The sequence below is a fragment of the Bactrocera dorsalis genome, chromosome 1, assembly GCF_023373825.1.
Source record: "Bactrocera dorsalis isolate Fly_Bdor chromosome 1, ASM2337382v1, whole genome shotgun sequence".
Taxonomy (NCBI): Eukaryota; Metazoa; Arthropoda; class Insecta; order Diptera; family Tephritidae; genus Bactrocera; species Bactrocera dorsalis.
Genome location: NC_064303.1, coordinates 57849981 through 57868136, shown reverse-complemented (window position 1 = coordinate 57868136; position 18156 = coordinate 57849981).

The window sequence follows — 18156 nt, the reverse complement described above, 5'->3', positions numbered from 1 at the left end:
TAGTACTTGGCGTCTTTGTCTGCAAAATACGAGTTCACGAAAGAGATTGCCTCCAGTTTTAAGTTGAGGAAACAAAAAAAAGTCGCTTGGTGCTAGATCCGGTGAATAAGGTGGATGGTCAAGCAGTTCGAACCGCAATTCGTGGATTTTCGCCATGGCGACTGTTGATGTAAGATGGTGCGTTGTCTTGGTGGAACAAGACTTTCTTTTTTTGCAAATGTGGCCGATTTTTCGAAATTTCTTCCTTTAGCTTGTCCAATAATGATGCGTAGTATGCTCCTGTTATAGTTTTTCCTTTTTCAAGATAGTCGATAAATTCAGCTGCCCAAAATTTTACGGTGGTAAACGATGGTGCAGAGTCACCATACACAGAGTCCAACTCATCTTTGATTTGTGAAGGTGTATTGCCTTTCAAAAATAAAAATTTAATTACAGCTCGATATTCAATTTTTTCCATTTTGGGGAAATCACCGAAATAGACTCACAAAAACGACTGTCAACAGATAATTGCGCAAGATAAATTTCTGAAATTTTGGCGAGTAGCTATTATAATATGCACAATTTGAAGTAGAAACTTTTTTTCAGATGTGCCGCTAGCTTCACGTTGAGGTCGTTATTTATCGGACAGCCCTCGTATATCTCATACAGCTCATTGTTCCATCGAATGTGATATTCGCCGTGGCCAACGCGCAAAGGACCATAAATCTTTCGCAGAACCTTTCTCTCGAAAACACGCAAAGTCGACTAGTCAGATGTTGTCATCGCAACATATACCATGGGAATTATGAGCAATTTATAGAGTTTGGCTTATGTTCGTCGAGAGAGGACTTTACTTTTCAATTGCCTACTCAGTCCGAAGTAGCTCCTGTTGGCAAGAGTTACCCCGCGTTCGATTTCTAGGCTGACATTGTTGGTGGTGTTTACGCTAGTTCCAAGATAGACGAAATTATCTACAACTTCAAAGTTATGACTGTCAATAGTGACTCATTCGTTAGTTGACTGTCGGCGCGGATAGACGTGCGTGCGCATCGTTGCAATTTTTTCCAAGTGTTTTTCCAAGTGTTTTCGGTGATTTTTTTCGAGTTTCTTTTGTGCGGTCGTTTGTTTACGCAGTTTAGCTGGCACCGTTATTGCCTGGCGCGTGTACGTAGCGGTTCGGTAAAATTGTTGGTACGATCGTTGGGTGCGGGGTTTATTGACCGCGAGTGTTTAGTGCGGGTACACATTTTTGTACTTTTTTGGCAATTTTGTGTACAAAATCGGCGTGAGGTTACGGTAAGTAATTTAATTATTACTATATTACATACGGACAACGTGGTCATCCACGTTGTTGTTATTGGCGGAAGCTTCGCACGGTTTCAGTGTAGCTCCGTGTTGTTGGCATTCTTGCTGACTAGACTGCCTGTCAGTGGTTCTGTGCTGAGCATCTGAGCATCAGTTATACTGAGAGGTTGTTTGGGTAGTGAGATGCCTTCGGGACGGAAGAGGAGGACGAAGGCCCTCGCTGGAAGCGGAGAATCCGCCGCTTCAACTGTCGCGGATGACTCCACGTCGGGCGGTGAGGGGGAGATGACGGGAGCGATGGTAAGGTCTCCGCCGCGTAAAGAAGACGTAAGCGAGGGAGGGAGCGGGAGTTGTGGCGGGAGTGCCAATGTGGCCTCCGCCGAGAAGGCGGTTACGCGTGCGGGGTCGCCGCGTAACGTAGGGGGGAAGGAAGGGGGAAGCGGGAGTGCCAGTGTGGCCGCTGCCGAGAAAGCGGTAGCGCGTACGGGGTCGATGCGAAAAGACGAAGGGAGCGGTAGTGGGAGCGTGGTCCATCCGGCTAGTACGGTGGGCAAGGGAGTGGGCGTCGCGAAAGGGGGCGCTACTAAGACGGGTAATCGCGTCTCGGGTGCCAACAAAGAGGGTGCGCGAGTTCCCTCAAGGGGTGCTGTGGTTGTTGGGGGCGGGGCAGTCAGCCAAGTTGCGGCTGCCAAGCGAATTACGGAGGAGTTAAACGAGTTGGTGTTTGACTCCAAAAACTTTGATGTTGGGGCCGCGAAGGGACTGATGGAGCTTGCCTCAAAATATGAGGCACTCCTGATGACGGTCATAACCGAGAATGCCCATCTTCGCGGTCAGGTAGATGCGTTGTGGGAGATTCTCCTCTTCGGCGCCGAGCAGGTCAATGCCGGCTCCGTCGGCACCGATGCCTGCACCTCCAGCACCTGTGCTTGAGGCAATCGCACCGGTGACGCCGAAGCCTGTGGAGACCTGGTCGGTCGTGGTCAGGAGTAAGGGGCCCGCAACTTCCTCTAAGGAAGTTATTAACAAAGTGGTCAAAGAGGTGGGTCCCTCACTTGGAGTGAGGGTCCACGAAGTGCGACCAATTAAGGGAGGTGGGGCCGTCATTCGCCCTCCCTCTGTTTTGGAGAGGGAACGAATGGCAAGTAATAAGAAGTTTGAGGAGGTGGGATTGGACGTGACTGTCAACCGGAAGTTGGGTCGCCGGGTAGTGGTTCAGGCGCCGCATTGTCGCAACTGTGAGTTTAAGGGTAGGCCAGCTGGGCATCTAATGATGTTAGCTGTCTGCCCTATATATTGTGGCATTGTTGAGCGCGCCCTCGCCAGATATTGATGGGTGGGATCATCCAGCTTAACTGTCAGGGCTCCTATGCCGTGATGTGTGAGTTGGGGGGTTGTATGGTAGAGGGTTGGTGCGGTATTGCTCTACTCCAGGAGCCCTACGCCACCAATGGTGTGGTTCGGGGTCTTCCTGGGGGTTTTAGGGTCTTCACTGACCTTAGAGCTAACGCCGCAATAGTTGTGAATAATCCACGCTACGATTGCGTAGTTGTGGATTCTTCACAACTAGGTATATGTGTAGCGATAGAAGGGGAGTTCGGTCGGATGATTGTCGCTAGTTTATACTGTAAATATAGCGAGCCACTAGAGCCCTACCTGGGCTACATGGATAAGCTACTACTACTTGCGAGTAGTAGCCCATTTATCCTAGGTTGTTGCGTGGTTTTTTGTACAAAATGTCGTTAGGGAGAATGTCAACAAGTATGTCCTTGGCATATTTGTTGACTTCAAGGGGGCATTTGACTACCTTAGCTGGGATCGAGTGTTGCAACGGCTGGAGGAGCTTGGCTGTCCGGAAATTACTTTTTGGCGGAGTTATTTTTCGGACAGAAAGGCCTCTCTTGTCGGAATGAATGGGAGTGTGGAGATTGGAGTTGTTCGAGGCTGCCCGCAGGGTTCCATCTGTGGTCCATATATTTGGAACCTTATGATGGACACTCTGCTTGGGCAGCTCGAGCCACTCTGTAAATGTTGCGCGTATGGTTGAAGGTCGCTCGAGGTTGGAGTTAGAACGGACGGGAGGAGATCTCTTAGTGATCGTTAATTCTTGGGGTTTAGGTGTGGGCGTTGACATATCGATGGACAAAACGGCGGCAATGCTACTGAAAGGTAGATTGTCGCCGTCTCGTCCACCGATTGTCCGTGTGAACGGGGTCAGCGTCAGATATGTGACACAAGTCAAGTATCTGGGGTTGACCATAAGTGAAAGGTTGTGTTTTACTCCACACTTTGCGAATATGAAGGAGCGACTGCAGGCAACCGTAGGCAAAATACCACGTATTTTGTGGAGCGATTGGGGTCTCGGACGTCGTGCTGTCCGCACCATATAATTGGGGCCTGTGCCACTTATTTGTGGCCTGTGCCACATATGGAGCCCCCCCTGTATGGTGGGAGGCAGCCACGACTGTCTTGGGGTCTCAAAAACTCCTCTCAATACAGCGTTGTATGATGCTTGCTTGCTTGCCTGTATGTTGCACCGTTTCAACGGATGCGATGCAGGTGTTATTAGGTGCACCCCCTCTTGACCTGATTGTCATACAGCGAGCTGTTGCATTCAGGTTAAGAAGGGGTTTGAGTGTGTCATTGCTGCGGAACGATTGGATTTCCGACGATTATGTGGAGAGGGAAGGATATCTAGGGAGCAAGAGGCTTCTAGATGATAGGGTTAGGTGTAGGTGGCAACAACGTTGGGACAATAGTCCTAACGGCCGAGTGACGTACGAGTACATTCGGGACGTTGGATTCGTTGAGGATAACCCAGACTTCAGATTCTGTCTGAGTCTGGGTTTTCTGCTTACGGGGCATGGGCCTCTGAATGCATTTTTGCGCCAGAGGCACCTATCAGATACGTCAGGGTGTTTTTGTGGGGCGGGGTTAGAAAATTGGTCGCATTTAATTGCGGAGTGCCCGATGTACTCGGACATTAGGGATCTGGGTGGTATGGGGATTAGCTGGACTGATGGACGATTAGATGTTAGTGGTGTGATCTCCACTAGTCGGAATACCGAACAGTTAGGGTCGTTTGCGCGTGAATTATTTAAGCGGCGAAGGCGGTTAGCTGGAAGTTAGGGTTTTTAGTTTTTTGTGTGATTGGTGTGTGCAAGTGATGTATGTATGGGGTCCAACCCCTGGCCACCAGTCCAGAGCAGTATGGAAGCTCAACTGGTAGTAGTTTCGGCTACGAGGTCTGACCGGAGACTTAATTCTGGTACCACGGGGAGCAGAAGCCCTTGGAGGTAACTCCAACCTGCTCATGCGGACTGGCCCCTCGGGGAGTATCGTGGTGGTTGTGGTTGAAACCCAAATCGCGGGAAGAACTGACTTTGTCAGTTGAATGTGGAGTTGCATTGCAACCGGGTGCCGGACCCAAAGCACGGCAGAGGTTTTAGATGGGCCTCGAACCCGACCAAGGTGATTAGTGTGTCCATTCCACACTGCCAATTGGTACTGAAAATGCTTAGCATTCTCAGGGCGCTGATCAACGCATTGGATTGATCCGCTGTGCTTTTGAGCGCCGTGGAGTAAGGTTGTCGTCAGCAGATACCCACGTAAAACACACCGGACGTTGTCAATAGTGACGTGAGTGCCAAGTCGCGAGTGCGACGACTGTTTGTTTGATGACAGGAAATATTTCGTGTTGCCCTCATTCACTGCCAGAGCCATTTGCTTTGCTTCCTTGTCCAGCCTGGAGAAAGCAGAAATAACGGCGCGGGTGTTGAGGTCGATGATATCAAAAGCATCGGCATACGCCAGCAGCTGTACACTCGTATAGAACATTTACCTTCCCCGTTCAGATGTGCAGATTGAATTGTTTTCTTCAGAAGTAGGTTGAAGAAGTCACACGAAAGACCTTCGCCTTGTCTGAAACCTCGTTTGGTTTCGAACTTCAGTTTTTGCGGGGATACCAAATTCAGACATCGCGGCATAAAGGCAGCTCCTTCTCGTGCAGTCGAAAGCAGCTTTCAAATCGACGAAGAATTGGTGTGTGTCGATTCTCCTTTAACGGGTCTTTTCCACGATTTGGGGAATTGTGAATATCAGGTTGGTTGTTTCTTTGCCAGGTCTGAAGCTGCACTGATGCGGTCCAATATGTTAGCTGACGGTGGGCTTTAATCTTTCACATAACACGTTCGATAGAAGCTTATACGTGATGTTCAGGAGGCTTATCCCACGCTAGTTGGATTGTGAGTTCTCCCTGTGGATTAGGCAGAGCTCACTTAAATTCCAATCGTTGGGCATGCTTTCCTCCTACCATGTTTTACAAAGAAGCTGATGCATGCTCCCTATCAGTTCTTCGCTGCCATGTTTGAATTGCTCGGCCGGCAATTCATCGGCCACTACCGCTTTGTTGTTCTTCAGACGGGTAATTGCTATTCGAACTTCTTAATGGTCAGGCAAAGGAACGTCTGCTCCATCGTCATCGATTGGGGAATCGGGTTCGCCTTTCCCTGACATTGTGCGTTCACTGCCATTCAGCAGGCTGGAGAGGTGTTCCCTACATAATTTAAGTATGCTCTGGGCATCGGTGACTAGATCACCTTTGGAGGTTCTACAAGGGTATGTCCCGGTCTTGAAACCTTCTGTGAGCCGCCGCATTCTATCGTAGAATTTTCGAGCATTACCCTTGTCGGCCAGCTTATCAAGCTGTTTGTACTCACGCATTTCGGCCTCTTTCTTTTTCTGTCTACAAATGCGTCTCGCTTCCCTCTTCAACTCTCGGGGTCTATCCCATCCCGCACGTGTTGTGGTCGATCGTAACGTTGCGAGGTAGGCAGCCTGTTTTCTCTCCGCTGCGACACGGCACTCCTCGTCGTACCAGCTGTTCTTTTACACTTTCCGAAAACCAATGGTTTCGGTTGCAGCTGTACGTAAAAAGTTTGAAATGCCGTCCCACAGTTCCCTTATACCGAGTTGTTGACGAGTGCTCTCAGAGAGCAGGAGTGCAAGCCGAGTAGCAAATCGTTCGGCCTTCTGTTATGATTGCAGCTTCTCGACGTCGAACCTTCCTTGTGTTTGAGGGCGTGCGTTTTTTGCTGCACAGAGGCGGGTGCGAATTTTGGCGTCAACAATATAGTGGTCCGAGTCGATGTTAGGACCTCGGAGCGCACGCACCTCTAAAACACTGGAGACCTGTCTTTCGTCTATCACAACATGACCGATCTGGTTGGTGGAGACAGCCAGGTAGCTTGATGAATTTTTTTATGCTGGAATCTAGTACCACAGGTAACCATATTTCGGGCCCCGGCGAAGTCGATCAGCCACAACCCATTTCGTCGTGGAGACTGAGTTTACCGACCGTAGTTCCAAAGATACCTTCTTTGCCCACCCTGGCGTTAAGGTCGCCAAGCACGATTTTGACATCTTGGCGGGGGCAGCCCTCATAGGCGCGCTCCAAGCGCTCATAGGGGGCATCCTTGGTCACATCATCCTTCTCTCCCGTCGGGGCGTGGGCGCAATTCAGCGATATGTTAAAAAACCGGAGTGAATGATAGTACTCGGCGACGGAGTCTCTCTCCGACCACGAATCCCACACCAAACTTGCGCTCATTTATATGACCACTGTAGTAAATGGCACAAGGACGTACTTGTCTCTGTCCTTGTCCCGTCTATCGCATTTCTTGGCTGACGGTGATCTCAGGCAACCAGCTGGGCAGCGGCAACTTCTCAATTAAGGTACCGGACATTCCAGGTGCACGCCTTCAATTCGTAGTCCTTTTTTCGTTTTCCATGATCGTCATCAAAAGGGGGGTCTCTCATCCGAAGCTGATGGCTAGTTTTCGCTGGGGTGTTTTTTTTTTACGAGGCGGGTCCCAAGCCCAGCGCACAATCCTATGTAAGGGATGTTTCGCCTTCTCACTTTAGCTCGCCTTCAAACGGATGTTCTTAGGCTACCCAGAGGATACTTGGTTAGAGACCGGAAATCGTGAGCTGCATGAGCCATATGTAAAAGAATCGTTTCTGGCTACTCCCAAGTGAATGGCGATCAGAGAACTTTCCTCACTTGCGTGAACTTCTACACATGCCTCCATCCTATCCTCCGTTTTAATAAGTTAAGTTCTAGTAATATTACAGATCTAATATAATAAATAACAACTTTTTAATAAAGCTTTTGAGCAACTACAAACTTAATCTCATCGATGCAAACGATTATCGCACAATAACAAACTACTTATTTAATGAAAATATACGTTGGTTAAGCTACGAGAGTAAACATAATACGCCAATAAAGGTAATGATAAAAAATTTACACCATTCGTGCGATACACAATCCATCTAAAATTTCAAGGTTTTAAGGTCATAAATGCAATTAGTAAGCTTAAATGGAAGACTAAAGAACCGCTAGATATTTATTTAGTAGTATTCGATGCTACCGAAGACATTAAGAAAATTTACCAGATCAAAACCATTCTTAGTACCGTTGTCAAAGTTAAGCCTATTAAAGCATCTAAATTAATTCCACAGTGCAAAAATTGTCAAGCTTTTGCACATACAAAAAACTTCCGTTGTAAGCCATCGAGGTGTGTGAAATGTGTAGGCAAACATCCTTCTATTGAATGCAGAAAAGCTGAAAAAGACCCTGCTAAATGTTGTAACTGCGGCGATTCTCATACTGCAAGCTACCGTGGCTGTGTCGTCGCAAAAGAACTGCAAAAACTTAGAGATAAAAAGAATGGTAATTCAGTTGAGGTTGTAAACAAGGCCATAGAAATAGAATTCCAAAAAGTAGACCGTTATACCAAATCTTGGATGAACTAAATGAGCAAGAGAAACTATTTATGTCCTTTAATCAGCGGCTCAACGCTTTGAGCACCATCTACAATTTATTGATGAACAGTAACTCTTTAAGAAAAATGTTGTGGAACGCTAATGGTCTTTCCAAAAGTAAAAATGAATTAGAAGTTATTCTACAGGACAGAAATATTGATATATGTATGTATGTTTTTTTTTTAAACGCATTTTACGAACCATTCATTTTTTAAATTTAAAAATTATGAATTATATCACACACCACATCCGGCAAACTCCGCACGAGGAGGGAGCGCTATTATTATCAAAAGCAATATTGAACACTGCGAGGAAGATCCGATTAAGATGGAAGAAATTCATGCTACAACAATTTCAGTTAAATTGCCCAATCACCCATTACTGCTTTGTATAGTCCACCTAGACATAATATGAAAATAGAATCGTATATGAATTTATTAAAAAAATATGACGGAAGGTACATCATTGGTGGCGACTTTAAAGCAAACACACTCTTTGGGGATCTTGTTTAACTACAACCAAAGGTCGAGAACTTCTCAAAGCTATACAAGCAGTTGGATGCAATTTTGTTTCTATAGGAAGACCCCTTATTGTTCTACAGATAGACAGAAATTAGCCAGTCTTTATTGACTTCTTTATAATTAATAAACTAGCGAAACAACATTTTAATACAATTTATGTATTAAAGATTGTTCAGACCTAAGCTCTGACCATTCCCCAGTGCTACTAACTCTGTATGAAAAGCCAATTATTTTGGCCGCCAAGCCAACGTTATGTAATAAACACACTAATTGGTATACGTTTAAAAATATATTGAATAAAGTCGACCCAAAGCTTAAGCACATATTGACTGGTATTGAGTTGAACTGTAAGGTTGAAGATTTCACAAAAATAATTCAAAACGCTGAGTGAAAGAGTCCACCAAATACCCGCGTGATTCTAAGTGGTACCAAATACCCAAAACACATCTTAGAAAGTATCCATATAAAGCGCAAGCTTCGACAGAGATGGCAGCAAACTAGGTCCTCTGCTCTCAAAATTGAGCTTAATAAATGTACAGCGAAACTAGGAGCACAAATTAAAAAGTTTAAACATTTTTCATTCAACACTTACCTGGCTAAACTCACAGCTGATAAATCCACCGACTATTCACTCTGGAAAGCTGCAAGAAATATTAATAAACAAATATAACATGTAGCACCATTAAAACTAAACGAAACTGCATGGGCCAAAACGAATGAACAGAAAGCTACATCATATAGACCAATTTCGCTGCTCCCAGTTTTACCTAAAATCTTTGAGAATGTATTCATAAATAGGCTCAAACCAATAATCGCTCATAAACACCTAATACATCAATAAAACACATCAATTTGGCTTCCGTGACCACCATTCAACAATTGACCAGGTACACCGAATCGCTAATTTTGTTGAAAATACAATCGATAAAAAGAACGTTTGTACGGCGGCCTTTTTGGACGTGTCTCAAGCTTTTGACAAAGTTTGGCATATGGGTCTACTGCTCAAATTGAAATACATGCTACCCAAACAATTTTGTGAAATAATCGCTTCATACCTAAAAGATAGATACTTCCGCATTAAACAAAAGGATGCATATTCAAACTTGCAACCGATAGAAGCGGGTGTTCCCCAGGGAAGCGTCTTGGGGCCAATGCTTTATTTGCTTTTTACCAGTGACCTCCCATCTGATTCTAGTTATATGACAACGACAGAAATTCGTAATCAGTAAGGATGCTGTTATAGTCCCTACCTCAGGGCACACGAAAAAAAAAATTTTGGAAAAATGGCGACTGCCTGAAAATAAAAATCATTTTTACGTTTTTTTTTTGAAATTCCTGAATTTTTTTAAAATATTAAAAACAAAGGTTTAAGTATTATATAAAGATAAAGTATTATATAAAGAAGGTTCACACAAAATTTCAAGTAAATCGGTTGCATAGAACTTGAGATAATGCCGGTACCGTGTGGAAAAAAGTAGTTTCGAGAAAATCGCGTTTAAAAAAGTGAGTCTACCTACCTACCGAACTAGGTACTGCGTCACTAAAGTAACTGTAGCTCTTAAAATAATTTTAGTTTTCAAAAATCCTTTGGAGGATATGTTCTTAAGAGTCTAAACTTTAAATATATTAAAAAAATCGAATTTTTCAAAATTCTAGAGTAGAATACCCCCTTAATGAGAAAGCCTCCAGACTCATCGAAACTGCTAAGCGAGAAATACGGTTGAAACGCATGAAGCTTTCCGACCTAGTAAGACAACAGTAGCAGCAAATGTATTTCTTAACATTTAGCTTTTAAGCATCCTCCTAATTATTTAGACTAAAATTGTTGTTAGCATTTTATTTTTATATACTACATAGGTACAATGTAAAATAATAATAAAAAACTAATCTTTGGCTACTAAGTTTAGTAGAAAATTTCTAATGTTAGATTCTTAAGAAGTGCTGTTTAAAATAATTGGTAGTATTGCTCAAACTTCTTCGAGAATTCATAAAATGACACAGAGAAAAAAAGAGAGTGTGCTTATGACCGCACGACTGAAGTAAAACTTCTTTCTCTCTATCTATATGTATATATATGAATGTGTGTGTGCAATATATACATGTATGCACATATACATATATTTATTTCCTACAAATATTTAAATTTATTTTATGTTTTCATTAGTAAATTAATATTTTTGCATAGATCTTTTATTTTTTTGCATTGTTTTATTCGTTATTTTCATTACATACATATGTACATATGTACATACATTCATAATAACAAGTGTCGCACGCATCTTTCGCATCTCCGTTGTCACGGATAATCAATGGCCGAAACTCAAAGAGTCACGCCCGGAACATATAGAGCGGGGCAGGCTGCAAGCGACATCTGTCAAATATTAAAATACACACGTTCTTATGGACATAGTTTTGTAATTGTGCAGCTGTCTAAGTAACAGTGTCCTTAAGAATGTGTGTATTTCAATATCAGATTCAGATGGCGCTTGCAGTCTGCCGCGTTCTATGTGTTCAGCACATCAATCTGTCGAAGCATTGACGCGACGAGACGCGGAAGAAACTAACAAACGATCGCCGATTGTTACCGCTTCCCTTGCCGCTGTAACAGCTTCGTCTTCCAACGTGCGTAAATATGTATGCATATGTATGAACTTGCATAAGGAGCATGCATGCATGTGTTTATGTCTTCATATTCATATTCATGCATACATATATTTATGTTTCTTCATATTCTTGCGTATGTGAGACAGAGAACATAATGTATTTTTTACACATTTTCGGTGTCAAAATGAAACAAAATATAAACAAGCAAAACGAAATTCTTCGTTGGGAGTCTCTTCATATTCTCTTCTTCGGCATATATGCCTTGTCATCATATGCCGTAAATACATATATTTCTGTCTTTTCATATTCTCGGTTAGAATATGTGAGAGAATTGTAAACAATGTTAAAATTGCGAGGCGAATTTCGACCTTACATACAATGTTAACAAATTTTATGTTCTCTGTCTATACTTTTAAGTTCTCTGGTTCTTGCAAATTTGTTTACATGCACACATAATTACATATGTATGTACGTGAATATGCGCGACCGCTTGGTCTTTTAATATGTACATATGTTAAATGAAATGTCGTAAATTTGGCAACGCGGTAAGCCTTCTCTATATTATACGTTCTCTGCGTTCGCCTCGCCTGATCACACTTTTCGTCACGCGTTCGTCAGCTTACTCCCCAAGCCAAGCGCGCCTAAAGAAGTTTTACTTCAAAAAATTTAATATATAAAATATCCATGTCACAATGTTAGCTACCGTACTCTTCCGAAACGGCTTTACCGATTTTACCAAATTTTATATGAGTATTCTGTAGGTCTGAGAATCGGCTACTATCTATTTGCCATACCCCAAAGCTATTAAATATTTTCTTAATTTTTGGACGAAATTTTTTGTTTTTATTTTTTATAATGTGGCATTAAAAAATACATACTTAAAGTTTTACTTTTTTATCACGAACCCCTATTTTTTGTAGCCATTATAGTAATTTAATCATTTTTCATCCTGCTCGATAACTGATCAATTATAGTGTTTTTAACTGCACTTCGATTAAAAATCTAAAAATTTTTTTAAGAAAATAAACATTTATTCTCATTATTAAAGCTTAATCCTGATATATGCTTAGAGTTACCAATCTTGGATTCTTAAAATTTGCCGCGCCTTTATTAGTGAGTGAAATGCCACACTATACAATTGACTGAAGCCGGCCTTCTGTTTCACTCACACAATAAGACTTCTCTCACTCCCCACATAGTTTTCGGCCATCATTATTGCTTATATATACAGTGTAGTACATAGTAACCTTTACAATTATCATCTCAGTGTAACTCTCATATTAACTATTAATTATTAATATTTTATTCACAATAATGAAATTATTAATTTTAAGTGTATTTGGCACGATTAGTTCTGTTAATAAAATTTTAGTTAAACAAGTGATTTACATAACCTTAAAAGTTCTCAACACGTGTCACGAGCTCCAATCAACAACGACTTTTGTGTTGTAAGTATACTTTTTTTATATAATCATTTTAAATTTTTACAACTATGGTTTCAAATTTTTTTCAGGATTTTTTTTTTATAAAACTAATATTTTCGCTATAATCCTGGCCGTAATTATAACTATAACGTTTTGTACAGTGAGCAATGCCAAGGAAACGCAAAGGGACTGACTTGAGCCGTAATACAAGTAGGTCCAGAACGCAGATCAAATGACCAACAACGCCAACAGGCACATCGTGTATTTACTTCAGATTCATTTTTGCGTCTAGAATTCCAGTATGAGCATGATATTGAATATTATGCTCATTCAAAAGTGGTAATTGGTGCTATGGATAAGAAATGTCCTCACTGTCATGCTCTCAAGTTCAAAAATGAATGAATGAAATTGAAACACCACCAGAACCATTAAACGGTTTACTTATCGTATTCCTGAAGTCAATTCGAACATTCAATTTATGCTTTTAAATGACATTGGAGCAACAGAAATAGTTCAAAATACTAATGCTAATAAAATTCTACATTCAAAATCAGAAGCAAAGTTTATCATAAAATGGGCTCATTGATGCCAATGCCAAACGAACCACATAAATATTTACAAATCTACTTCATGGGAGGCGCAATTTCCAATCGCGTGAATACACATTGTGACTATAATAACCTTGATTAATTTTTTGCCAGGCGCATCGTCAGCGACTTGGACGCTCTATTGAACAAGTACAATGAATTGTTGAAAATATTCAAATCACACATACACAAATTACAAACCGATAATCACGTTATTGTCATTAATCCTGATAAAACACCTGCTGGAGAACATATTCATGGTTGGCGAAAGTACAGGTACACGAAAAATTGTGATTCGTAGTAGAAATAATAATCTTCAGTTCATTGCTGATACACATCGTCATATGACGCTCTCCAATATCCGGTAATATTCTGGAAGGGGCAAGACGGATATTGCTTAGACATAAAACAACGAGATCCCGTATGAGGAAATTCATTTATTATGAACTTGATCATTAACCATTTAACAAAACCATTCAATTATTGAACGTAATTAATTTAAATTAATATTCATAAATATATTATTACAGGAGCTAAAACAAACAAGAATGTTAGCTCGAAAAATTATTATGCGTACCGATTAATGATTTGGCTCGGCCTGTACAACGTCATTCTACGATGTCGTGAGCTTTGTCAGCAATTCAGGGTCGACATGTACACGAAGATAGAGGATGAACGATTACGATACTTACGATATTATTAAATCAAGCTGCGTGTGGATGAATGTGCGAGACGCTATTAACATCAACGCCGACGTCGCCGAAATTGGTAACTCTGTCATTTTACATCATCGTAAGTAGGCAGTCCACGATATATGCAATATTATATGTATATAGGATGCTATAGCTTACGTGCGCGAATGTGGACGACCGTGTTTACTTATCACGTTCACATGTAATCCAAAATGGCCAAAGATTACAAATTTGCTACCGCCTCGCCAAAATGTAATACATCGTCATGACATTACAGCACGTGTATTCTGACGAACATTGAAGTCTCAAATACGTTTCATTACTACATTACATGTATTCGGTCCCACACGTTGCTAGCTGTATTCAGTTGCGTGGCAAAACCAAGGATTACCTCATGCGCACATTTTTGTTTGGTTAATCGACAAAATCGAAGGTATAATTTCTGCGGAAATTCCATATCCGTCTACCGACCAAGTGATGTTTGATATTGTTACAGCAAATGTGATCTATAGTCCATGCGGTACTCTTCATCGTTCATCGCCTTGCATGGCAGATAGAAAATGTACTAAACATTTCTCTAAAGATTTCACTAATGATACGATAACAAATACCGACGAATATCCAATATATTGTCGAGAAAGTACTGAGAATGGCGGACAATAGTTCATTTAAACTATCAGTAACGCAGTCATCGACATTGACATTCATTGGGTGGTACCATATTACTCATATTAATGTTGAGTCATGCAGTTCAGTGAAGAGTATCAAATACATTTACAAATATTTTAATAAAGGAAGTGATATGGCTGTATTTAGATTTGAAACTACTAATATAAATGCTCCTTCGTTGAATGAAAATGATGAAATTACCAAATAGGCCGGACTTCAAATGACGCTGTCTGGCGTATTCTCGGTTTCCCAATTAATGAACGGGATCCAGCAGTAACTTGATGGCAGCAGCATTGGTCGTTGCTTCCTCTGGAATTGCAGGAACTTTATTGGATGGAGACATAACAGCTCATTCAGCATTTAAGCTGCCGTTGAACATTCAAAATAATCCAGATGCAGTGTGCAACATAAAGAAACAATAGTCTATTGGTCACAGTATTGAAACAATGTGAAATTATTTTCTGAGATGAATTCACTATGCACACTTGCGCGACATTAGATACGACACTAAAGGATATAAAAAACAACGATCAATTATTTAGCGGCACTTTGTTACTCCTTTCAGATGATTTCAGACAAACACTTCCCGTTATTCCACGTTCAACGTACGCTGATGAAATCAACCGTTGATTAAAATTATTGCGTCTATGGCGTAATGTTGAAAAAGTACAACTGACGGTGAACATGCGCATTCACATGCTTCAGGATCCATCCGCTTAAACTTTCTCTAAACAATTTCTAGAAATTGGCGATAGAAAAGTTGCTGTACATGAAAATACTGGATGAATAAAATTACAGGCGGACTTTTGCACAATCATCGGCTCGCAAAATATCTATATCGATCACATATGTTGTTGCGACAAGCAACATCTTTTGTAAATCTAAATCTAAATTAAAAAAAAAATGAAATATAAAATTATTATAAGAACTTATGAAATTGAACTTATAAATATTGAATTGTACAAAATAGCATACTTACCTTAATAATACATTTATATTACCTTCATTTATTACTTACCTTAATTCATCTATTACAATATTTAACGAAAGATATTTACTTACCCCTTGTATTTACATTACCACTAGTGTGAGCCGTTAGTTCTAAGATTTTGGCTAAGCAATTCCAAGAACGGAATAATTGAATCATTGTATTAAAGAACTCGAACGGATGTGTCTATTTCATATCGGAATATTTTGCTCTCGTGAAAGGCTTTAAATTATTCGCGCATTCCCAGTACATATTTTTTCGCATCTCAAAAACGCTTGAGATTTTTCATGCCGCCCGAGCAGGGACTAAGTGCGTGAACTTAGTATATATTTCATTTCTTTCGTTTTCATTAATCAACTAATTTCGTGCTAATTGCCTGTCAATTCGTTCGTTTTCGGCCCTTCGTGAAAGCGAAGTGGAAACAAATTAAACATAAAAAAGAAAAAACAACACCTAAAACAAATATACAAGTACATATCATGTAAAAAAATAAAAAGATACCAAAAGAAAAATACACATACATCAGAGAACTGCAAAAATCACTATTTTCTTGATTTACTCATACGCGAACTTTTTCATTCAACTCAACTCACTGAAAAAAACAGAGTGATGAGTAAAAATCAACTAATTTTGCCGTACACATCACTCCGAGGATCTTGAGTCTTCGATTCAAAATTTATCACTCAATTCAACTCACTGAACAAAACTCAGGGTTCATTAAAATGAGCATGTGTTGGCGAAAGCATCATTCGGTTCAATTTGAGTTGATCGATTATGAGTAAACCAGTGTTGTCCAACGTGACTGTGTGCACGTTATGCTTGTGTTGGTTATTCTAGCGTCAACTGATCGCAAAGTTCTGCTTTGCTTGCCTACGAAGTTGAATGCAGTAGCACAATCGTGGTTTCACAGACACTTGTCGCGACATGTTGGTGTGAGGTGTCTGGCACTGTCCGTGCGCTATTGTGCGCATAGGCCGTGGACAACGCTGGAGTAAACTATTGGCGACAAGACGACACGATGGGAGCGTTACGACTGCATGTACCGTTACAATTTCTATGCAGTTTGTTGTTGTAGCTTGTTCTTGTTGTTGTTCTTTTTAGTCAAAATCTTCCTTTCGCTATGACACACATTACATTTTTGTAGTTCATAATTAGTAGCATTTTGTTATTTGATCGATATGGAGGATATCATTGAAAAAATTCGCGCAAATGAATACCAATTGTCTGCCCGACGTAAGGGAAGAAGCAATATTTGGAACATATTGACAGAAATTGTGAAGGAGGATGGCGTCGCTCTGGATGGATTTTTATATTGCCGGTCTTGTCATAATCTCGTAAAATACTCACCGAAGCAGTCTTCAAATTTAAGCCGTCATAAATGCAGCAAGTTGCTTAAAGAGACAGCATTGTTGACTACTGCGAAACCCGAAGAAAAAAAAGATGCTATTGACGCATGTGTGGAATGGGTGACACAGGACTGCCAACCCTTTTCAGCAATCAATGGCAATGGATTTAGGAACATCGCAAAGTTCCTAATCAGTATTGGTGGGAGATATAAGGAAGGAGTTGATCTTGATGACCTACTGCCTGATGCAACAACGGTGTCTCGAGCTACGCTAAAGTTGGCGGATGAAAAAAAAAATAATTAAAGATGAGATAGCCGAAGTTGCTCATAGTGGTGGAGCAACTGCCACAGTTGACTTGTGGACGGACAGTTACGTCCATCGCAACTTTCTTGGTGTCACCTTGCACTACCAGAAAGATTTAAAATTGGTGGATCTAATTTTAGGTGTTAAGTCAATGAACTTCGAGCGTTCAACTAGCACAAACATTTTAAATAAGTTGAACACTTTGTTTGCTGAATTCGGCATATATAATTTGGACCAAATGAAGTTCGTTACGGATAGAGGCCCAAATATTGTCAAAGCTTTGCAGAACAATATTCGGTTAAACTGCAGCAGCCATTTGCTTGCCAACGTTTTGGAGAGTTCGTTTAAGGAATCGATAGAAGTTGCTGAGTTAGTAGAAATGTGCAAAAAAATTGTCATATATTTTAAAAAAGCTAACTTACAGCATCATTTACAAACCTCGCTCAAAAACCAATGCCCAACAAGATGGAATTCAAATTTCACAATGTTTAAATCCATTGTAGACAATTGGTTCAGCATTAATGAAATTCTGAAAGAAAACCAAGAAAGCCAACGATTGTTGCTTATAAACATTTCAACGCTGAAACAATTGGTAGATTTATGTAGCGATTTCGAAATAATTTTTAAGAAGCTTCAATTTTGCAGTTCGCCATCCCTTTGTTTCGTTATACCGTCCATTGAAAAAATGCGGCATATTTGCGCGCCACAAGTGGCAGATGTACCGGCTCTGTTAACATTAAAAGAAAAGATTCTTAATAATGTTGATGAAATCTGGATTCCAAATATTTGTGTGTGGCAAAAAGCTGCTTGTTTCTTGTTTCCACCTGCGTTACAAATGCAGCCCAACGATCAAGACGCAATAAAAAAATTTTGTATTTCACAAATGAAGTACTTGGACGTTACATCAACAACA